Consider the following 24,235-nt stretch of genomic DNA (forward strand, 5'->3'; position numbering starts at 1 on the left):
CCTTGTCCTGTCATCTGCTATCACTGAGAATAGTCTAGATCCATCCTCTTTGGATCCCCCTTTCAGGTAGTTAAAAGCAGCTATCAAATCCCCCCTCATTCTTTTCTTCGGTAGACTAAACATCCCCAGTTCTCTCAGCCTCTCCTCATAGCTCATGTGTTCCAGTCCCCTAATCATTTTTGTTGCCCTCCGCTGGACTCTTTCCAATTTTTCCACATCCTTCTTGTAGTGTGGGGCCCAAAACTGGACACAGTACTCCAGATGAGGCCTCACCAATGTCGAATAGAGGGGAACGATCACGTCCCTCGATCTGCTGGCAATGCCCCTATGTATACATCCCAAAATGCCACTGGCCTTCTTGGCAACAAGGGCACACTGTTGACTCATATCCAGCTTCTCGTCCACTGTAACCCCTAGATCCTTTTCTGCAGAACTGCTGCCGAGCCATTCGGTCCCTAGTGTGTAGTGGTGCATTGGATTCTTCCGTCCTAAGTGCAGGACTCTGCACTTGTCCTTGTTGAACCTCATCAGATTTCTTTTGGCCCAATCCTCCAATTTGTCTAGGGCCCTCTGTATCCTATCCCTACCCTCCAGCATATCTGCCTCTCCTCCCAGTTTAGTGTCATCTGCAAACTTGCTGAGGGTGCAATCCATACCATCCTCCAGATCAGTTATGAAGATATTGAACAAAACCAGCCCCAGGACCGACCTTTGGGGCACTCCACTTGATACCGGGTGCCAACTAGACATGGAGCCATTGATCACTACCCGTTGAGCCCGACATTCTAGCCAGCTTTCTATCCACCTTATAGTCCATTCATCCAGCCCATACTTCTTTAACTTGCTGGCAAGAATACTGTGGGAGACAGTGTCAAAAGCTTTGCTAAAGTCAAGGAACCACACGTCCACTGCTTTCCCTTCATCCACAGAACCAGGTATCTCGTCATAGAAGGCAATTAGATTAGTCAGGCATGACTTGCCCTTGATGAATCCATGCTGACTGTTCCTGATCACTTTCCTCTCCTCTAAGTGCTTCAGAATGGATTCCTTGAGGACCTGCTCCATGATTTTTCCAGGGACGGAGGTGAGGCTGACTGGCTTGTAGTTCCCAGGATCCTCCTCCTTCCCTTTTTTAAAGATGGGCACTACATTAGCCTTTTTCCAGTCGTCCGGGACCTCCCCCGATCGCCATGAGTTTTCAAAGATAATGGCCAATGGCTCTGCAATCACATCCGCCAACTTCTTTAGCACTCTCAGATGCAGTGCATCTGGCCCCATGGACTTGTGCTCGTCCAGCTTTTCTAAATAGTCCCGAACCACTTCTTTCTTCACAGAGGGCTGGTCCCCTCCTCCCCATGCTGTGCTGCCCAGTGCAGCAGTCCAGGAGTTGACCTTGTTCGTGAAGACAGACAGAGGCAAAAAAAGCATTGAGTGCATTAGCTTTTTCCACATCCTCTGTCACTAGGTTGCCTCCCTCCTTCAGGAAGGGGCCCACACTTTCCTTGACTTTCTTCTTGTTGCTAACATTTGTTCCCCTGGCTCCTGAAACTGTACCCCTAACCCCGGCTACCTTGACAGCACCAAGGAAAGATTCAAACACTGGCTCAGCAGGTGCAGAATGATGGTAGAATGAGCTTTCGGTAGATTGAAGGGATGCTGGCATTGTTTTCTCGGAAGATTGGACCTCAGTGAAAAAAAACATCCCAATAGTTATAGCTGCCTGCTGTATCCTGCATAATATCTGTGAAGCAAAGGTGGAAAAGTTGCTGAGGGAGGGCAGGGTGAAGCTGCTGCCTACTGAGTTTAAGCAGCCAGACACAAGGGCAATCAGAAGAGCTCAAGGCGGAGGTATACAGCTCAGGGAAGCTTTGTAAGAGCACTTTAACAGTGAGCCACAGTAATGCATTGTGGTGTACTGTGCTCTCCCCAGCTGTTTTGGGCCTGTTAAAAATTGCATGGTGTTTGGTGTGCATCCATGAATATAACACTGTCAATGCACCTATTAATTTTGTGGTGTTTGCTGTGCATTTCTGAGTATTACACTGTGCTTGTCACTGATCCCATGTGTTGTGTCACACTGTACAGCAACAAGTAAGTGGGTGTTTTCAGAACTGCTAGGCACTCTGTAGCATATGTTATGAACTAAGATAGATGCATTATTTTCCAGATAATAGAATTTTATTCAGTAACAAAACCAGTGCAAAGAAAAATCTGTGCAATTTAAAAGCAAATACATTAAATCTTAATATGTTAATAAGACAGACCTTAACAAGGGGAAAGAACATTCACGTCCATTTTACCTACACATACAGCAGCCGTGGCTTTCAGAGGCTAGTGTATGTGAAGCTGTGGTTCACTTTTATACCCCCCCCAGGATGGAGCAGTAGGGGTATAGATGTGGCCCTTGATATCACGTGGAATGTTGAGAGGGGTGTAGGGGGATGCTGTAATAGAGTTCTCCCTGGACTGCAAAGGGAGACAAGCCTATGACTGTTGAACCTGTAGGTCCACAAGAGTCTGCAGCATCTGTGTTTGCTGTCAGAGAATCCCCATTATGTCCTGGTGCATCGCCCTCTCCTTTTAGTGCTGGGACTCCTGGGTCCTTCTCCTGTCTGTTCTTTCCTTCTCCAGACTGCAGTGTTCTCCCTCCAGGACCTGTGCTAACAGTCTGACGCAGCACGGGCTTTCAGGATTTCACTGAACATGTCATCCTGAGTTCTGTTCTTTTTCCTCCTTATCTGGTTCAGGAGTTCTGCGGGTGTGGAGGGGGAACCCCTCCAGGATGCGGAACCCCTCCAGGAGGCAGCAGCTGCAGATAGAACATGGAAAGGTATCATTGTCCGTGTAGTCACAACAGAAGATTCAGAGCTCCCTTCCCTTGCTCCCCTAAAATTTTAAACAAGACATGCTTATTGACACTTCTGCTTGTGCACGGCACCACTCACACCCCAGCCATGGTGAGTACGGCCTGCCAGGGCTAAGGGAAATGAGGCGGGAATTGCTTGGTTGCATGAAACAATGGGGAATGGCGCTGAATACTGCCACCACTTTCCACAGACAGTGGTGATTTCAGCTGATCTCTTACTCCTGAGGGTAACAAAGGCAGAGAGCGCAGCTGGTGTTGGTGTCCTGAAGCCTCCTGGGCTGCTAGCCTGCACACTGCAATGGTGCCTGCTGAAGTTATCGCTGACGGGTGTGGGAAAGTGTCCTACTGCAGAGGAAGAAGTAATGCTGCCATCCCTAGAAACCTTCAGGAGAGGATTGCAGAGTACCTCCATGAACATTTCATCAAAATCTCTCAGGAAAGATTTGAGGAACACCTTTGGGTACATAAACAAACTGCTCCGCATGGCCCCCCACCTAACTCCACAGGGGACTGAAAAACAGATAACAGCGCTACCTCTCTTTGTTGTACCGCTATCTGTTCTAGAACAAGTAAAGTAATGAAAAGTCGATAGCGGTGTCCTCTCAAGTTGGGGGTGCTATCAGTACATCATTGTAATGGAAAAAAAATTAAACACTTTCCTGAGGTTTGTTCCCCTGCATGGGGCTTGCCTGTGCTTGACTGCAGGGACTGACTGGACTGCGGTGAAGTCTCAAACAAGTCCTGGCTCGTAGCATAGCTGGACCCCCGGTCGCATGTCACCCATCCTCCCCCTTCTCACTGTTCTCACCAGGGGCCTGTGCTTCGGGGTCCTCAGAGGTCTCCACAGTGGTGCACAGGGTGGTGGTAGAGACTCTGCCAAGTATGGCAGGCAGCTTTTTGTAAAAGAGGCGGGTCTGTGGTTTGGCACAAGATCCATGTTGGCCTCCCAGGCCTGGCATGATTCCTGCTGCTGGTCCCTGTCATGCCTCTTCTCCTGCACCCCCATGCAATCTGCTAGAAGATGTCCATGTTTCTACAGTTGGTCCATAGCTGTTCTTGCACAGCCTCTTCTCTCCATAGGCCCAGGAGATCTAATCTCTCCAGTGTACTCCAAGCCAGAGAGCGTCTGGAGCGCGTAGCTGGCCTGATCAGCTGGGCAGTTGCACTCAGCAATGGAGAGCAGTGAGGTGTGCTCACCTTCCAGTCTCAATGACCCCGAGCCATGGAGTTCACAAGTGTGGCGAGAGCGGTCAGTGTCAGGCATGGTGGGACAGCTGCTGGAGGACTGTGAGGGTTCCCATAATTAACTGAGGTGTCTATACTTGCACTGCTTCCACCTCAGTACGTCGACCATGGCTCAACGCTGCTCAGAGAGGTGGTGTTACTGCGTGGCTGTAACAGGGCACATATCAATGAGAGACCAACTTCACCATAGACACATGGACAACAAGGTCAGCACAAGGCGGCTTACATCAGCCTCACTTTGTAGCATAGGCCAGGCCACGGAAAATGTTGTTTGCTACTGAAATGATTCCCTCACTGTTTTAAACTCCTCTGTCTCCTGCTATTGTCCTTATCTCCTCAGGCATGACCCTTGGCAGGGTGATAGGTCTGTCTTCCCTGCTATGGATCCCTGATCGGAGATTGAATGTTTCAGCCCCGTGCTGATACATGGTTATTGATCTGTCCCTGGCTTGCACATGCTCGTAAGTACAGCCATACTGGGTCAGACCAAAGGTCCATCTAGCCCAGTATCCCATCTTCTGACAGTGGCCAGTGCCAGATGCTTCAGAGTGAGTGATCAGAACAGATCAATTTATGGAGTGATCCATCCCCTGTCATCCAGTCCCAGTTTCTAGCAGTCAGAGGTTTAGGGACACACAAAGCAGGGGGTTGCATCCCTGACTACCTGCACTAATAGCTAATGAGGGACCTATCCGCCAAGAACTTATCTAATTCTTTTTGAAGTCAGTGATATTTTTGGCCTTCACAACATCCCCTGGGAACAAGCTCCACAGGTTGGCTGTGTGTCGTGTGAAGACATACCTCAGTGTAAGTGCGCACTTGTATTTTGTATGATATTTACTCTCCTTTTCTGTGATGTCCGCCGTTAACCTCCCTTGAGCGTGAGCCATGATGATTAAAGTCTCCTGAACCCACTTGCAGACGAGGGTGACTGGCACATAGAGCTCTGGGCACTACAGTCCTACAGCATCTTCTCTTGCTTATAGTCATGCCACAAAAGCCAGTCAGGCCGCTACCCCATTGCTGATTCTGTTGGAAGCAGAGTAGGCCATAGACCCCAGGGGGGACAGATTGCGGCAATTCCAAGCACTCGGTCCCTTTAGGTAGCGAGTTCTGTGGGGCTTGGAACGGGTAGAGAAACAGCAGGGTTCCTGTGCGGGAGGAGAAATCTAGTCCTGAAAATGACACCAAGGTGTCTTGCTCAAGGGCGGGCCCTCCACTACCAAACACTACTCTGCTTCCTTCCTCCCCTCCTCCCAGCATTGCTCCCTCCCCTCATTCCTGGCCTATCCCTAAAATCCTATAGAACAGGAATCTGGCTGAGGCTTTTTACTCATCCCCTGTCATTGTTGTGGGGCCAGAGGGTCAGCCTGAATTTTTGTAAATTGTAATTTTGCCCAGTAAATTGTAATCTTTGATTTATATCAGCTTCTGCACAGAGGAGCCATACCAGTTTTAAAGAGGTGGTGGCATCTTGATGCCCTAGAACAGAGGGGAAGCCGATGATTATGGCCCCTGCAAATGAACACAGAACCCCTGAGTGCTGAATAGCTCAGCAGTGCAGGAACCCCTGAGTGCTGAATAGCTCAGCAGTGGAAGGAAAAGGCCTGGTTAGAGACCGTCGAATCGTGGAAGTCAACAAATGGCTATGCAGGTGGTGTCGGAGAGAAAGCTTTGGATTCTTTGACCATGGGATGGTGTTCCAAGAAGGAGGACTGCTAGGCAGAGATGGGCTCCACCTAACGAAGAGAGGGAAGAGCATCTTCACAAGCAGGCTGGCTAACCTAGTGAGGAGGGCTTTAAAATGGGTTCACCGGGGGAAGGAGACCAAAGCCCTGAGGTAAGTGGGGAAGTGGGATACCGGGAGGAAGCAGGAGTGTGTGAGAGGGGAGGGCTCCTGCCTCATACTGAGAAAGAGGGACGATCAGCGGGTTATCTCAAGTGCCTATACACAAATGCAAGAAGCCTGGGAAACAAGCAGGGAGAACTGGAAGTCCTGGCACAGTCAAGGAATTATGATGTGATTGGAATAACAGAGACTTGGTGGGATAACTCACATGACTGGAGCACTGTCATGGATGGATATAAGCTGTTCAGGAAGGACAGGCAGGGCGGAAAAGGTGGGGGAGTTGCACTGTATGTAAGGGAGCAGTATGACTGCTCAGAGCTCAAGTATGAAACTGCAGAAAAACCTGAGAGTCTCTGGATTACATTTAGAAGTGTGAGCAACAAGGGTGATGTCATGGTGGGAGTCTGCTATAGACCACCAGACCCAGGGGGATGAGGGGGACGAGGCTTTCTTCCGGCAACTCGCAGAAGTTACTAGATTGCAGGCCCTGGTTCTCATGGAAGACTTCAATCACCCTGATATCTGCTGGGAGAGCAATACAGCGGTGCACAGACAATCCAAGAAGTTTTTGGAAAGGGTAGGGGACAATTTCCTGGTGCAAGTGCTGGAGGAACCAACTAGGGGCAGAGCTCTTCTTGACCTGCTGCTCACAAATCGGGAAGAATTAGTAGGGGAAGCTAAAGTGGATGGGAACCTGGGAGGCAGTGACCATGAGATGGTTGAGTTCAGGATCCTGACACAGGGAAGAAAGGAGAGCAGCAGAATACAGACCCTGGACTTCAGAAAAGCAGCCTTTGACTCCCTCAGGGAACTGATGGGCAGGATCCCCTGGGAGAATAACATGAGGGGGAAAGGAGTCCAGGAGAGCTGGCTGTATTTTCAAGAATCCTTATTGAGGTTACAGGGACAAACCATGTGTAGAAAGAATAGTAAATATGGCAGGCGACCAGCTTGGCTTAACAGTGAAATCCTTGCTGATCTTGAACACAAAAAAGAAGCTTATAAGAAGTGGAAGATTGGACAAATGACCAGGGAAGAGTATAAAAATATTGCTCAGGGATGCAGGAGTGAAATCAGGAAGGCTAAATCACACCTGGAGTTGCAGCTAGCAAGAGATGTTAAGAGTAACAAGAAGGGTTTCTTCAGGTATGTTAGCAACAAGAAGAAAGTCAAGGAAAGTGTGGGCCCCTTACTGAAGGAGGGAGGCAACCTAGTGACAGAGGATGTGGAAAAAGCTAAGCACTCAATGCTTTTTTTGCCTCTGTCTGTCTTCACGAAAAAGGTCAGCTCCTGGACTGCTGCACTGGGCAGCACAGCATGGGGAGGAGGTGACCAGCCCTCTGTGGAGAAAGAAGTGGTTCGGGACTATTTAGAAAAGCTGGACGAGCACAAGTCCATGGGGCCGGATGCGCTGCATCCGAGAGTGCTAAAGGAGTTGGTGGATGTGATTGCAGAGCCATTGGCCATTATCTTTGAAAACTCATGGCGATCGGGGGAAGTCCCGGACGACTGGAAAAAGGCTAATGTAGTGCCCATCTTTAAAAAAGGGAAGGAGGAGGATCCTGGGAACTACAGGCCAGTCAGCCTCACCTCCGTCCCTGGAAAAATCATGGAGCAAGTCCTCAAGGAATCTATTCTGAAGCACTTAGAGGAGAGGAAAGTGATCAGGAACAGTCAGCATGGATTCACCAAGGGCAAGTCATGCCTGACTAATCTAATTGCCTTCTATGATGAGATAACTGGTTCTGTGGATGAGGGGAAAGCGGTGGACGTGTTGTTCCTTGACTTTAGCAAAGCTTTTGACACTGTCTCCCACAGTATTCTTGCCAGGAAGTTAAAGAAGTATGGGCTGGATGAATGGACTATAAGGCGGATAGAAAGCTGGCTAGATTGTCGGGCTCAACGGATAGTGATCAATGGCTCCATGTCTAGTTGGCAGCCGGTATCAAGTGGAGTGCCCCAAGGGTCGGTCCTGGGGCCGGTTTTGTTCAATATCTTCATAAACGATCTGGAGGATGGTGTGGATTGCACCCTCAGCAAGTTTGCAGATGACACGAAACTGGGAGGAGAGGTAGATATGCTGGAGGGTATGGATAGGATACAGAGGGACCTAGACAAATTAGGGGATTGGGCCAAAAGAAATCTGATGAGGTTCAACAAGGACAAGTGCAGAGTCCTGCACTTAGGACGGAAGAATCCCATGCACTGCTACAGACTAGGGACCGAATGGTTCGGCAGCAGTTCTGCAGAAAAGGACCTAGGGTTACAGTGGATGAGAAGCTGGATATGAGTCAACAGTGTGCCCTTGTTGCCAAGAAAGCCAATAGCATTTTGGGATGTATAAGTAGGGGCATTGCCAGCAGATCGAGGGACGTGATCGTTCCCCTCTATTCAACATTGGTGAGGCCTCATCTGGAGTACTGTGTCCAGTTTTGGGCCCCACACTACAAGAAGGATGTGGAAAAATTGGAAAATGTCCCGCAGAGGGCAACAAAAATGATTAGGGGACTGGAACACATGACTTATGAGGAGAGGCTGAGGGAACTGGGATTGTTTAGTCTGCGGAAGAGAAGAATGAGGGGGGATTTGATAGCTGCTTTCAACTACCTGAAAGGGGGTTCCAAAGAGGATGGCTCTAGACTGTTCTCAGTGGTAGCTGATGACAGAACAAGGAGTAATGGTCTCAGGTTGCAGTGGGGGAGGTTTAGGTTGAATATTAGGAAAAACTTTTTCACTAGGAGGGTGGTGAAACACTGGAATGCGTTACGTAGGGAGGTGGTGGAATCTCCTTTCTTAGATATTTTTAAGGTCAGGCTTGACAAAGCCCTGGCTGGGATGATTTAGTTGGGGGTTGGTCCTGCTTTGAGCAGGGGGTTGGACTAGATGACCTCCTGAGGTCCCTTCCAACCCTGATAGTCTATGATTCTATGAACTTGGCTCCACTTCACACCAATGCACCAGCCTAGAGGGATGGGGCTATTTGAAGCGTGGCTTAAAAACAATGACCCTGATGTGAATTTTTTTTTTTTAATTGACACTTTCAAAATGGCAATGTACCAGAAGTGCCTGTACCAACCAACCTTAGCAACTGGTACTTTCCAGAAGTTTCCAGCAACGTGTACTTTCACTTAATTATTATATATTCAGATTGATACATTGTTCACAGGGAAGTCATGACTTCATTGTAAAGCTCTGCTCTGGAATCATAACTAAGTGGTGGCTCTAATTTATGGATATTTTGTCTCAGGCTAGGGTGGTTTATTTGTGCTCTCACAGTTCAAACAAAAAACAAACAGCTGAAAGAACAAGCCGGTAATTCTGATTAAAGGAACAAAAAAAGTTGCTTATACCGAACGATTTTCCAAAAACTGCGAACACGCTTGTAGACATGTCACCCCTGGGAAAGCAAACTGCTAAGCAGCTGTACGAAGTTTTACTTCTAATACTTTGATTCTGATTTGTGAGCCCTTCAGAAACAAAGTAGAAAAACAACCTGTCTTCCATTAGTGCTCTGAAGTTAGCAGCAGCTGCCTAAAAAAATTAATCAGACTAGAATTTGCTTTTACACCTGCTGTTTGAATAGAAAGTCGCCCAGTGCAAATATATGTATAGTGGACTTAAGATTGTCATCTAGCAAAGGCAGAGAGACAGGAACTGTATACGCTCCCTCTACAACTTACAAACAGGCTGGGTGGGATCATAATTACACCCTGGGTTGGGTATTTTCTACTACAATTTGCTACCATTACTCTGATCTTTATAGGTTAAAAAGCTTTATTCAGACGTATAAATACAGGGCCCATTTCTGCACATATAGCCAGCTCAGTCCTAATGATGTCAGGAGAGATGGGTTGGGGTGTAAAACAGGACAGAATTTGGTCCAAATGGTTTAGACATAAAATCTGATGAAAGTATTTATGTCTTTCAATGGCTTAAATTCCACAGGCCATTACTGCAGCATTATTACAGAACCAGTCAGCAACTGGACTTGTGGTTTCACTACAGACGTGATCTCTGTGGTTAAAGACGCTTCTACCATGTATAAGTTCATAGCCTGCTCTTGGGCTTCATCAGGTTCACTGGTTAGTGGCTTAGATGTGGGCCAGATCACAACTAAGGTCAGGAGATTTAATAGTTTGGTCAGCCATATAAAAGGGATTTAGAGCAGGACAGGGAAGTTGTCATGCTCCTTGCTACTCTTGTTTGCATAGAGGGCCCAAAAGAAAAATGGGTCAAAACAAGCATTCTCAAACCCGCTGAGTTCCTGGATGGCCTGGGTTTGGAATCAGATATGCAGTGACCCTCAAGAACCCCACATGGCAGCAGGCAAGAGGCTTCCAGAAGTGGCGCGGGCCAAGAGACATGCTGGCCGCCCTTCCCGCAGCCCCCACTGGCCTGAAGCAGCGAACCGCAGCCAGTGGGAGCCGCGATCGGCCGAACCTGCAGACGTGGCAGGTAAATAAACCGGTCCGGCCCTCCAGGGGCTTTCCCTGAACAAGCGGTGGACCGGCTTTGAGAACCACTGTTCTAGGTTCCGTCTCAGCAGTCTCTCAGTATAGAGAGAGTCCATCACCCCCCTGCCACAATCCAGCACTCATGAGAGACCCTATAACACACTAGTATGGGTAGCAATGGAGGAAAAAGCTGCAAGGAAATAATTAAATTTCCTTTTCAAACCCCCAAGTGGTTAACGATGACAAAAATCTTAATAAGAGGTCTTTTTTTTTTTTATTGTGGAATGCATCAAGTACTCTTCAAGTAAAGCTCCCATGTAAATGGGTGAGGGCTGATCAAGCTTTTCTGGTATGTGCACATAAATCCTCTATCTACCGCACAGCCCCAGCTGGTGAGCAGCCTTCAACCACCTGCAGCGTGGGAGTCCTCAGAAAAGAAATTCCTGCACGTTTGTAGAGTCCTTTGTTCACTTTGACCTGCACAGGAAAGAACTGAAAGCATCATCCCCCAGCAGGCAGCAAAAGTCTGTTGCTGGAGAACAAGATTCTTGGGAACTTAATATCCCCAGATAGCAACTTTCCAAAGAAAACACTTGGGCAGAAATGCTAATGACAACAGTGAAAGGAATTCACTCCACATCCAGCTGTGCATAGTGAGCTACGTGAGCCAAGCAACTCGCAAGGCCTGTGGGCCACTTTGTAATGTAGAATTCCCTGTGGACCTGGGAGATGATGTTCTTTGAAGAGGGTAGGAGACTCTGTTACGATTGGGGAAATCACAAATAGATAAGGAATAAAAAGTTGGAAATATTAAACCTACGGCCTCCTGGGTGTTCACTCCTTTTCTTCGCTAGCCTCAACCTTTGCAAAGCAGCATTGATCTCCAGTCACTCTGGGCTTGTCTACACTTACACCAGTGCAGCACCAACGCTTTGTGAAGAAGCTATCTGTGCTGACAGGACAGGAGAGCTTCTCCTGTCCACGTAGGTACTCCACCTCCCCGAGAGGCAGTAGCTATGTCGACAGAGAAGCCCTGTGATCAAAGCCCTGTGATTTTCCACAGCCCTGAGCAACTTTATTATACCAACATAAGTTTGTAGTGTAGACCGAGCCTAAGTGTGTACTTATTAGGCTGCAGGGAAAAGGGACAGGTACCTCTCCCTCCATCAAAAAACGCATTGTGTTCTGGACCACGGAGGCTACTGTAGGCATTTGTGCCTCACCTGCCTAGTCATTTATACCTCACCTGTTCCCATGGAGTCTGGCCTGGCAGAATAGTCTACACCCATACAGAATAATGTCTGTGACCTGTTCCTATTCTAACCTCCCCTATCCATTCCTACCTTTTCAGTTTCATCACCAGTGATGTCATCCAAGTTGTAGCCCCAGTGTGGTAAGAAACAGGATAGTTTAGGCTGGATAGTAGGACAAACTTGCTGGCAGTGAGATCTGCTAGCTTGTGGCATCATCATCTCAGAGAAGAGATGGGATTTTAAACCAGATTTTAAAACCAGGCTGGACAAAATGTTAGGGAATGTGTTGTAGGGAGCAATCCTGCATTGCCTCGGGGGAAGGACTGGAGGGGACTTAACCAGGCGTTTCCCTCTCTAATTTGTGTTGTTCTGTGCAATTCACAAAACCCCCCTGCACAGGGAGTCAATAACAACGCGCGCGCACACACGGCAGGGTAGGAGGAAGCACCTGCTGGAGCAATAGGGGCCTCACTGAAACCCGACAACCCACATTTAATGTCCACCACTTCCCTCTGTCACTGGGCACCTCTGTCGCTGTGTGCCGTGCTGAAGCAGATGCTTGTGCATGTCGCTTGGCTTTGTGGCGCAGCTGGGTGGATTATGCCTTGCTCCCAACTTCAGGCAGCCAAGACGCTCACATGCAGTCTGAAGTTCACAACGGCCTGAGGTTGAGAGAGTGGCACAATGCACTCGGGAGCATCACAGCACCACGCTACATGCATAAGCAGCAGCCACATGCCATGATGGGATCTACTGCTGTTCTGGCACCATAGCCAGGGAGGGGAGACCAGCCAACTAGCTAGGCCCATGACGGGGATGGGCAGGACAGCTCCGTGCTGTGTAGTTTACATTTCTCCAGAGTGTCAGCTCCTCTGTCATACTCCTGAGATAAGCGATGCATGCCTGGAACCTCTTCACTACTCTAAACACTGCTTGAGAAGAATTCATGTTGCTTGCGTAGGGACGCTGTCAGAGTTCTGTGGGGAAACCGGCTTGAGGTTAACTGCACCGACAGAAACAACTCCCAAATCCAGGCATAGGCACTGTGTGTAAAAATCTCTGATTCCATGACCCGATGCAGAAATTAAATAAAATAACACACTAAAATGCTGCTATCAGTGGAGAAGAGAATACAGAGGATGATCGGAGGTTAATGAGTTACGTGAGATTTTTGGAAAGATACCATAGCGCGGAAAGCGAGTCCACCCCAACAGCACAGAGATACATTTAAAAAACATTTGCTAAAGCAGCTTTTTATTTAGGAAAAGCCAGTGGGGAACGCAGAGGGTTCCTGATTAATATCTAATCCCAACAAAGCCTGCCCCTCGGCAAATCTCTCTCTTCCTGTCTGCACTGGGGAGAAACAACAAAGAAACGTGCCCGTCACAAAGACAGTGTTTACAAGGTTCAGATTTTGCGGGGAAACAGTGTGCTACTCCATAGCCAGCAGAGAGAACAGGGGTAGAACAGGTTAGAATAGGAGGCAGTCACAGGATGCTGCAGTGGGCCCTGAGTCTGTAACTTGTCCATTTCTCCTCCTCTGAGCCACACCCCCCCATCGTCATGATCACAATCAAGGCAAATCCCAAAGAGACATAGAATCCTTGCAGCTCATGCATCACCCAGATCAATCTCTAGCCAGGTCTTTACGATGGTCTGGCTGAATGTTCAGGCTTTGTCAGTCACTGGTGATCTTAGTGATCGCTGATGCCCATGCGATTGCCAGACAAGCCGGGGCATTCCTTGGCAAGCACGGTTCGCAGTTCATCGTCTTCCATCCTACTATATCTGTACCAGGAAAGTCTCTGGATCTGAACCAGTGCCCGTGGAGGCAATTTCTGGGTTCAGCTATGGATATCCTCATTGCCGGCCTCGTCCTATCACTTAACATGGAGCCTTGGACGAAGACGGCAAGAATCTAAAACGTCCATCGACTGCTCTACAGCTTTCTCCAGCACTCGCGTCTCACTGCTGTGCGGCAGGGCAGGTATAAACATCAGGCTCGAGCCACGGCTTCGTAGCAAGCTTCCTGTCGCAACGTCTCTGCAGAGGCTGCTGAAGTGCCTGAAAGGTAGTGTCGTCTGCTGCTAGATGAGCGCCTCCCTCTTTTTAGCCTCCTCCAGCATGGCCTATGACACGTCCCAAGAATTTGACAGTGGCCATCTGCTCAAAATCTCTCTGGACTGGTTAATACTGAGCTGGTTGTAATCTGGAGTTGGAGGCTTTTTGATGATACCCCCAGTTTACTGGGCTCTTTCATATCACTGGCCGTGGGCAGCTGCAGGCTTTCTCTGAGTACAGAGGTCTCTAAAAGAGAGGCTACAAGGAGGTTCTTCTTAGGAACAGACCCAGACAAAAGTCTCTGATCTCCCTAAAACACAGCCCCCCTCAGATACTATGGGGAAGGGCATAGAAGCATAGAGAGAGAATCTTGCTTTGGCAAGTGCTGGAAGAGTCAGTAAATTACTGCTTCCGGGACCTGTTTATTCACCCTACTGCTTCAGGAAAGGTTAATCTGTTACCGCAGCTAAATGCAGCTAGCAATTTAGACACTAATAAATGTGAGAGCTGAGTAATAAGACAGAGGTGAGGAATGATGACTGGAGACCGGTATGAGGACAGCCCAGTCTGGCTGGCATAAACATGCTTCCTCGCCCATTGCCAGTAAATTTGATCAGCTGCTGACGTCAGCCTTGTTAAAGCTGCCATTCTTTGTGCTTCTGGAGGCGTTATTTAGCAATCAGTGCTCTGTTCTTTGTATACGCTCATAGAGTCCGTGTCCAAAATGCAGGTGAATAATGATCAACTCTTGGCAAGCAAATAGTTTGGATTGGAGAGCACCAGTGGCCCTGCTGATCACTGCCTTAAGGAAGGTGCATCCAACGATGAACAGGTGTTGTCCTCCTTCCTTGATACAACAGCTCATTCTGAAACTTGTCTTACACCAGCGGCTGTCGGGCTGCTGTCTGTGAAGGTAAAGATTCTTTGATCTGTAGAAGTTAAAACCATGAACATATTCCATTTTTGCCAGAATGAAAATGGCTCAGTTTGGAATCATTGGTTGATGGTGAAAATCTGAGTAATTCCTCTGTATTTCCTGAAAGTTTCCTGTTGTTCTTGCATACAGTAAACACAGAATATATTTAGAAGCAGAGCCTAGTATGTATGACACATTCTTTGAGTGTGGATGATAGCTGAGTGGCTTTCTTTTTAAGTAATCAGTCTGACATCTGTACCCTTGGGAACCCTGGTATGAATTATTGCATAGAATCTACATGTCTGCCTGAAATAGCCTTAGATGGCTTGTTGGTCCTTATCTAGTGACTATTAGTTTTGAGTGACTAACTTTACGAACAGGTGTTAAAGCTACTGCATATCTGGAGCTTTCTCCAAATGGCAGAATTAAAATGCTTGTAGTCGAGATGATGATTAAAACTCCAGCTCATGACAAAAAAGGGCATTCCAAATGTTTAGATAAATAATTTCCAGTCATCCACCCACTCTCCCTTCATTAAAATTTAATGTATGTACCACAGATTTCATGTAGTTAAAGTTCCCAAACAATTGCTGATTGTTCAGTTGAGGTAAGATGCCCACACAATTTGGGGCGGGCTTTTGCTACCAGAGAAGGGTTTGTTTCATACAGAGCAATCAGAGCATAATACAGACTCTGTGGAGCTGGCACCCCTTTTGTAATCACACCAGAGATGTTGAACTGCAAATGCGGAGCAAGGATGTGTAAAGAAAGCGGTGCCACATCAGGGAGTGTCTGCAGACAGGCAGTCAGGCCCTGGCTGCGAACCTAAAACAGGAAAGAAATGGAGTCACATCTCCTTGGGTGTCATAAGAATGGGGCATGTTCATGGATTTAGTTTAAATCCTGGTATCGGTTGCGAACTATGAGTAAAGCTTAGACTGTTCTAAAAGCATTACCACAGTATTATGCAAGCAGACTAAGAACTTATTTACGGAAAATCTGTCTTTCATATCTCTGTCCTCTCTTATTGATATTTGTTATTTGTATTACCATAGCCCATGGACCAGGCCCCCATTGTGCTAGGTACTGTACAAACCGAACAAAAAGACAGTCCCTGCCCCAAGGAGATTACGAACTCAGTGAAGGTATTTCTTCACTGCCTGTCTAGGAATAGGTCTACACTGCAGTACGTAGCGGCATACCTGGAAATTGCCATGCGTGTTGTTGCAAACTATTAAACAGCTGCTGTGTTCTGCTGCAGAGGTGCTTGCATGTTTGTGATGGGAGAAGTGCTTCCTGTGAGTGTGTTTATACCAGTGGTCCCCAAACTTTTTACCTTGCACTGCCCCTTAGTGCTGTCTGTGCCTCTCCCCGCACCCATGGATCCAGGATTGGGGCCGCGGCTCCGGGGGGGACGCAGACAGGGGTAATGGGGCCGAGGCTGGGGCCACAGCTGTGGGTGGGAGTGGACCCTCGGCCAGGGGCTGAAGCCTGTAGCTGGGCGTGGGGTGGGGTAGGCAGCCGAAACCCTAGGTGCAGGGCAGGCACGGGGCCGGCGACCAAGACCTTGGGCACAAGACAGGCGGCCAGGACCAGGAGCAGAGCTCCTGTGAGAAACTGACCCCATGGGACAAAAGGTGAGAGGTTTTTCGCAGGAGTGGTGGGTGAAATTCTGTGGCCTGCGTTGTGCAGGAGGTCAGACTAGATGATCATAATGGTCCCTTCTGACCTAAATATCTATGAATCTATGAAAAGCAACTTTGGTGTCAACCTTCTTAGCTGGGAGCGGAGTTTCAACACTTGGCTCTACACTGGCCCCTGCAGGGGAAGTTCTAGTGAGCGCCAAAGGGATGCACCCTCCATCTGCTCCTCCCTAGCTGCAGGAGTGGCTGACAGGTGGAATTAAGAGATGCTCTGGGCCCACAGCCCCAACCCCACGAAAGAACTGGCCATCCCCAGAACATGCAACCATGTTTCTAACCATGATTCCTATAGTTTATTTAAAGGCAATCAGGTCATTGGAGGAGAAAATACAGGGAGCAAAATATCTTCCTTCCATTGGGTTACGCATTTTCCAGCAATGAAGCTGCAAACACAGTCCTGTTTCCTGTTATGCACTAAATCCGTCTCTGCACATGCGGGAAAGCAACTCCTGCTGTGCCCCAGAGCCCTGTAAAACATTAGCTGCCAGCAGCAGAATGTCTTGTTACTGCCAACTAAGTCATTCATACTGTCCGCGGAGGGTTTAGTGCAGGGCATTGGGAAATGCAGGTTTCAAAGATACCAAGCAACTTACATCACTTTAGGAGGGTAATTGGCTGCACTTGCTAAAAGGAGAACAGACTTTCACTAAGACTTGCTGATTTCTAGCTCCAGTTGTTTTTCCAAATCACGTTTTTTCCCTGCATGAAGTAATTTTTATTCCAAACCCCCACTAAATTTCAGTCTCTAGTTCCCTTCTTTCTCCAACAACTTTAACAGTGACATATCAGCCACAGTGTATTGTTTGAAATTTTTTCACATCAGAGATTTCACTGACTGCAATATAGCCCATATCCAAAGATCCTTCTGGGTAGTGCTTTCCATCTGATAAATCACCTTTAAACTGGTGCAGTTGTTTCCAGTACAGACCATATACAAGAGGTAGAGCTGCACAGAATGGTTTTTGAGCACAGGCCAGCCTGTCATTTTAACTTCCTAGCCTTTGAAAATATAAAATGCTAAGAGAATCTATCTAGTAAGATTATTACTGCACTCACTCCCCTAAAGCAGCCTGAGTGCTGCACGTCTGCCTGTCACTCTACCGCACTATTCCTGCATCTTCAGACATTGCATAAACACACCAAAAAACCGTGAACAGAGCAGGTATTTCTTCCCACTAGGAGTCAATAATCAGCAGCAAAACAGACAGGACACCATAGAGTGACTTGTGCAAACTGCACACAAAGCAAGTGTTCTCTGTATCTGAGAACTTATATGGCCTTCATCACCATAGTATCTCAGACCTCAGTCATTAAAGGGTAGAGTAGGGAAGTATTATCCCCATTTTACAGATGGGGAACTAAGGCCCGAGGCTGAGTAAGTGACTGACCCAAGGAATCTGTGTCTGCACTAGGAACTGAAACCGGGTCTCAGTCCAGTGCCCTGTCCACTAAACCATCCTACCTCAACCTCAGCACAGGGATCTGGCAGGATTCTGAAGAATCCCTGAAGGGCAAGTTCCCAGGGACCCTGGGAACAATGGGGAGTTTAACATTAAGCAGGATTTGTAACATTACAAAACAACAAAATGGTGGTGAAATGCTCCCTGCTGTATTTGGCCATAATGGAACTCAGCCATTGAGTGAGGGGCTTGCCTAATCTCTGGGGTCTGAGGGTGCTGACAGGGTTAAGCATCCCAGTGATGGAGTAGTTTAGATTCTTTAATCTAGCAGGAAGGAGTGTGTCTGACTCTTTCTCCTCGTTTCCATTGCACTGATTATTCAGCATCTGAATCTATGTTCCTTGAAATGTTCTCATGATGCTCAGGAAGGTGCAACAATGCCCATTGCTGTACAGCGTGTGCCTCAGATCCCACTTATGAGTGCAGAGAACAAGAACAGACTGAAGAGAACAAATCCTCTCCGCCAGCTGCAATGGCAGTTCTGGTGCTGTGCAATCCACCTCCTGCCTGGAATGGCCCTTCCCTTCACAGCAAGGCAGCTGGAAGCTACTCTTTTGTGATGCTGCTCTCTCCAAAGCTACATCACCCCTGCACAGCTGAAGGAACAGAACAAAAGAGACAGCTGTCCTTCTGCTACTGCATCAGAGGCTTTACATCGGAGGAGTCGCTGGCCATGCTAATTGCTGAGAAATCCTTATACTAATTGTATGTGCAGAGACAGCTCTTCTGTTGGTTTTTTTCTTCCCCTTCCACTTCAGGCATCTAGTAATTCTTGCATTCCTCCATCACTGCTCCCATGCTGTAATTAATACTTTTTGGCCTGACCATGTCCTTTAATTCATAAATCATAGAAGTGTAGGACTGGAAGGGACCTTGAGAGGTCATCTAATCCGGTCCCCTGCACTCATGGCAGGACTAAGTATTATCTAGACCATGCCTGACAGGTGTTTGTCTAACCTGTTCTTAAAATCCTCAAATGATGGAGATTCCACCACCTCCTGCTGACACATCCCAGAAGGATGAATGGGTTTGGAATGGATTACTGGTTCCCAGTGAGGCCAGTAATTCAGATATCGAAGATGAAGGCCTCTACATTTCTGAGAGTCACACATGGACCAAATGAGGCCCTTGCATTTTTCAAGAGCTGAAACAGAGCTCGGGGGATGCCTTATGGGCTGTGGCAGTCAGAGCACATTGATGGGTTCTGTTGCCTGCTCTGCCATTGACCTGCTGCATAACCTTGGGCAAGTCACCTTCCCTCCCTGTGTCTCTGTCTTCCCCTCTGTAAAATGGGGATGATAATACTGACCTACCTCACAGGGACGTTGTGAGTAATTAGTTTTCATTATTTAAGTGTTTTGAGGTCCTCTGATGAGAGATGCTGGAGATGGGAAAGCCACAACTGTTTAAGAGTGGGAGATGTAATGCATTGCAGTTTTGTCATAATGATGCATCCTGAAGTAAATCTCCATTTGCTGGGGTTTAGGAAAAGTTGTGAGGGGAAGGAGATGGAATGATAGCTACATGGCTCCAGCCCCCAGCACTCCCACCTTCTGCTGTCCCAAATACATATTTTTAAAAAATCCCCATCTCCCTCAAAAAAACAAAAAAACAAACAATCCCCTCAGCTCCAAGCCACTTTGCAAACTGAGCACAAGTATGTTATCTCACTTTGCAGGTGACCAGATCCCCAGGCCCACTTATTCCAAAGGAGGCGCAAATAAATAATACACAAATAAAGATCAGCTGAGTATAATCCAAAATGAGGGAATGACTGCACTGCACTGTGTGTGATGTACGCCCAGAACAATGGAGGGGAGAGAGTAAGAAATGAGCCAGTTAAGGCTTTCTGAGATCCAGAATCAAAGAGGCTTGCTGGTGGCCTCTGGGCCATTTCAGACTCAGCAGCGAAGGGGAAGAGTTTGACCAGCTGAGTTACTGAATGCATCTCCTGCAGGGGCCCTCCCCGAACTGTCACAGACTCCTCAGAGCACAGCTAGGGAGGAGCAGACCTGGGCAATAAAGGGATGGATGAAGTCACAGACTCTGACAGACTTCTGGTATGCAGACAGTTTTCAGGACAGAATGAGCGAAGAGACTGTGCAGCAGGTTGGAATCCAGAATAAGAGTAACCAGACCCTTGACGCCTCTGGGCATTTCTGTAAGAAGGATCAAACTGACAGGACAAGGCACTGGCCTCCTGGTTTAGCAGTTAAGCAGGCCACAGAGAGGCTTTTTTTAAAATGAGCTTGCCAGATAAAAGAGAGAAATCGGGACAAAAGGTGACAATTCTGGTGTGGGATGAGAATATGCAGAGGGGAACGACACACATGTTTTGGCCTGGGCACAGTTTGGTTTTAAGGTCCCTAAAACTGGTCAAAGGATTTTTGGGTGTTGCTACAACCCCAGTGGGCACTTGAGGAAAGTTGATCAGGGGATGTTTTTATGGCTATGAGAAGTTTGTAAGGCAGCCAGGGCCTGGCTAATGGGGGATTTTAATTACGCTGATACTGACGGACAAAATAACTGTGCAGAAAACCCCAAAAGGAAACCCGTTGCTGGAGGGGAGCGCAGGCTTGATCCATACACAGCGTGTTAACTCACCTGAGTAGTTCAAAGCCTGTTCTGGCCCCAGTGCCAGGAAATGAGCCAAGTATGATAAATACAGTCGGGAGGCATCTGGAATCCAAATGTTTACAACATTGTTCAATTTCAAATATCCATGAGAATCAAAGCGCTAAAGGAGGCAGTCGCAAAGCTTCTGGTATTATGGGGTTGCCTGTGAAGAAGTATGAGGTGCCCTCAGGGACTGAAGCTGGGATTCCACCACTAGGAGGAAAGGCTGCAAATGGTGGGAAATATTTCAGGGACTGTTGCAGAGATTTGTAGAAAATCTCTTGACGCATCAGGGAACTGAACACAGCTCTCCAGCTACAGCCCCAACCACTGCACCAGCCTGCCTTTTTCCTGAGGGGGTGATGGCCACAGGCTGTTTGTTGTCGAGGCTGCTGGCGGCTCAGGGCTCATCCCTCTGGGGAGAAGGAGGGGTGTTGGGGAGAAGCTTCAGTCTTTTCTACGGCCAGTCCCTGGAAACAGCAAGCTGCTGGTGGATTTGCCTGCATTCCTCAGCCCAAAGCAGCAGGAAGCTCTGTGTAATTTAGGTCCCCTCATTAAGCTCCCCTGAATTTTCTTCTGTTTTATTTGCAAGGAAAAATAATAGAAGCAATTCAGGGCTTAGGGGACCTTAACAAGGGGGCTAATTTACACAGGGCCCAGTAAAATAATAGGTTTCAGAGTAACAGCCGTGTTAGTCTGTATTCGCAAAAAGAAAAGGAGGACTTGTGGCACCTTAGAGACTAACCAATTTTTTTGAGCATAAGCTTTCGTGAGCTACAGCTCACTTCATCGGATGCATACAGTATGCAGCCGATGAAGTGAGCTGTAGGTCACGAAAGCTGATGCTCAAATAAATTGGTTGGTCTCTAAGGTGCCACAAGTACGCCTTTTCTTTTTAGTAAAATAATAGTATCCAGCGAGTTCCCCCAGGGGCCATTTGCCAGAGCGTGGATTTACTGAGGCTGTTTACACACACAACTGTTGCCAGCGGCTGCTTGCCACAGAGTCACAGCAAACAAAGTGGAGCTGATGGCAGGCCTGTGTGTCAGTGCTGCACAAACCCTGGCTGGCTAAGTGTGACCAGGACTGTGCTTGGTGAAAAGGATGGAGGATGAAGCTAGCGCTGACACACGCTTGACTTGCTACCAGTGTAACCTGTCTCCCTCTGGGCCCAACCCACAGAGATATGGGCCTGGTACAGTCCTTAGTTTGAGTGTCTGGGTTATAGAGATTCCTGTGTCCAGTTGAAGAGGTCCCCATTTCAATCCCCTTGGTCTAGTGTGGGCCAAAATGGCAGCCACCCATATGTGGTGGCTCATCTGGGATTCAAACTGTTGTGGGCCACACATGTATGGGTTGAGCTTCCCCAGCCCTGAGAAAGCAGGTAACCCCGTGGGCAGTGTGGACTAGAGATCCCCAGCCCACAGAAGCTCTGGGTGTGTTACAGCTCTTAGCTCAGGCTGTGACCACTTGTGCTTTTAGCTCTGGAGGTCACCAGGAGCTGTCCCCCAACATTGTAGCTGGGGGCCCCCTGCCAGCTTGCTTTCCCTCCAGCTCCGTAATGAGCACATTGCAGGACTGGGGCCTCGGGCTGTGGCAAGCCCTGTGTCCTGGGAAGGCTTGAGGTGAGGGTGCAGAAAACCTACTAATTCGTTTAACAAAACTCCCCCCATGCCTCAAACTCAAGAGGGAGGCAAACTATCCTGGGGCACTCCAGTGTAAATGCTAGTACTCGGTTCCTGGGGAGCATGCTGTGTGCATGAAGAGCCGAGCAGCGTGTTTGGCTGGTGTCATGTGAAAGGAGGCCTGGGGGTGTACGAAAGCCTTTTAGAGCAGCTAAGGAGTTTCCACTGCTAGGATTGTTCTTTCTTCCTTTCTGTACCTTACATCTGGTGCATCCCAAAAGCAAATAATTTGATCCTTAAATGCATTGTGTTTCTGGGATAAGCGTGTCTGGTGGGACAGGTTTAGCAGTTCCCAAGAGGAGGGTGAGTTCTGTGAGAGGGAGGGAAAACTGCTCCCCTGTTTGGTGACAGTTTCTTACCAAGCAGCTCTGGGGAGTCTTTCCCAGCCCCTCCCTGCTATCAGAGCAAAACTGCCTCCAGCTGTGAGAGTGCCAGAGCTGGTCAGCGTGAGCTGATGTGGGCGACCAGGCAAGGAGGCTTGGGTGAAATTACAGGGTTTGTGGTCTTTTTATTGGTGGGTTTGGTCTCCTGGGAGAGGTGAATACAACTTTAGTGTTTGGGTATTCAGCCGAGTTAGAGGGGGCTGGGATTGCTCTCAGCTGGAGGAAGAGCACTTTCTCACTGGGGCTCATTAGCCTGACACCGCTTCCTTTTCCTTTTCAGGGGTTACCTACTGGATCCTAGGCTGGCTGTTGTCTGGAGGGAGCAAAGGATTCTCTAGGGACTCTGACCTTGTGGGAGCAAGTGACTGGTAGGAACTGTTTTCATCTATGAATAGTTGTGGTTTTACTACCTCCCTAGGTCAGCCTGCTGCTGTTGGGTGGAGATGGTGCCTTCCTCACTGGGAAATGTTTCTTACCCAGGGTTAATCAGCTGAGCCCTGCCCCTGCACTGGACTCTGCGTGTGCAGACTGCTGAGCCTGCCTGGACCCCTACTGAAGTCAATGGGGAATCATGTGGGTTTGGGGGAGACCATCTGTGTGGAGCTTGTTGCAGAGCTGGGGCCTAGGTTTGTTCTTTAGGTGTGTGCTTGTGTTACATGCCTGATCTAAAACATACAGGATGGTCAGGCTTCATAGAGCAAGCCCCCACTCGCCCACATAAAGGGGCTGAACTGCATCAACACAAAATAAATGACTGAGTTATTCTAACCTTGCTCTGAGGGGTCCTCTCCAGTAGGTCTAAGCTCTTTCTAGCCATAAAACACACACGGACGTGAAGGACAAAAGTTCTCCAAAGAAAGACATGCTCAGTGTATCTACCCCCACTCCCCATCCAAAACAGCGATTCAAATCACAGTGCTGGGGCTGCTGTGTTAATGTGACATGGCTCTGATCCTGCAGATTTGCAACTGGAAGCTAAGGGGAGGGTATATGTAAATCTCTGCAGGATCAGACCCTATGTTTGTATCAGTGTTTGACAATATGGTGGGACCTAGGGAGGGTGAGAGTGGTGCTGTGCTGGGATTGTTGTTAATGTGATGCAGCTTCTGGTTGAGGTTGCCAGCTAAGGACACTCCTTCACTTTCGGTAACTTTCAGACAAAGCTGGTCCTCTGCTGTTTGCCCTCCTCTTGAGTCAAACTTACTTTAATATGGACATGTTGTATATTACTAGAGTGCTACGCACATGGATTTTAAAGCAAAGGCGTTTGCCTCCTATCCCAATGCTGGGAAGGGATGTTCCAGGGCAGCTTGGCATAAATTTCAGTCTCCAAATGGCCAAAGCCCTGGTGTGTCAGGTCCTGGGCAGCATGATGTGCTTTGGAGCATGGCTCATTGCGGCAGTGTAGCTGCGGAATATTTCCCTTTCTTTATTCTCTGAACCGCCGCCGATCATGTAAGGGCAGGGCCGTTCTGTGAAGAATGGTGCAAAGGCTACTAGGAAGGTTAGAGACTCAAATGATGCACTGAAGACTGAAGGAGCAAAGGGGCTGTAATGCAGGTGGCCATTCTATGCTGCCATGTGTGATTCTTCTGGAGGGACAGGCAATTGGAGGAGAATAAAATCAGTTTCCAAGCAAGTGTTTTTACTAGCTGGTAAAAAGTGCTTTTGAACAACATCTCCTTCCTGGTATTTCTGGTGTTCTCTGTTTTGGATAAGGTGGGGAGCCACTTTATTCAAGGGG

The 24,235-nt window shown here is 48.1% G+C and overlaps 1 long non-coding RNA gene across 1 annotated transcript in view; it reads left to right on the forward strand.

Moving 5' to 3' along the window:
- Positions 1-24,235, forward strand: part of LOC141978149 (uncharacterized) — a 143,056-nt gene that overhangs the window by 42,688 nt on the left and 76,133 nt on the right. Inside the window, exon 2 of the long non-coding RNA XR_012636339.1 lies at positions 22,772-22,859. This is a non-coding gene — a long non-coding RNA (uncharacterized LOC141978149). The remainder of the gene's footprint in view (positions 1-22,771; positions 22,860-24,235) is intronic.

This window comes from Natator depressus, chromosome 26, assembly GCF_965152275.1.
Source record: "Natator depressus isolate rNatDep1 chromosome 26, rNatDep2.hap1, whole genome shotgun sequence".
Taxonomy (NCBI): domain Eukaryota; kingdom Metazoa; phylum Chordata; order Testudines; family Cheloniidae; genus Natator; species Natator depressus.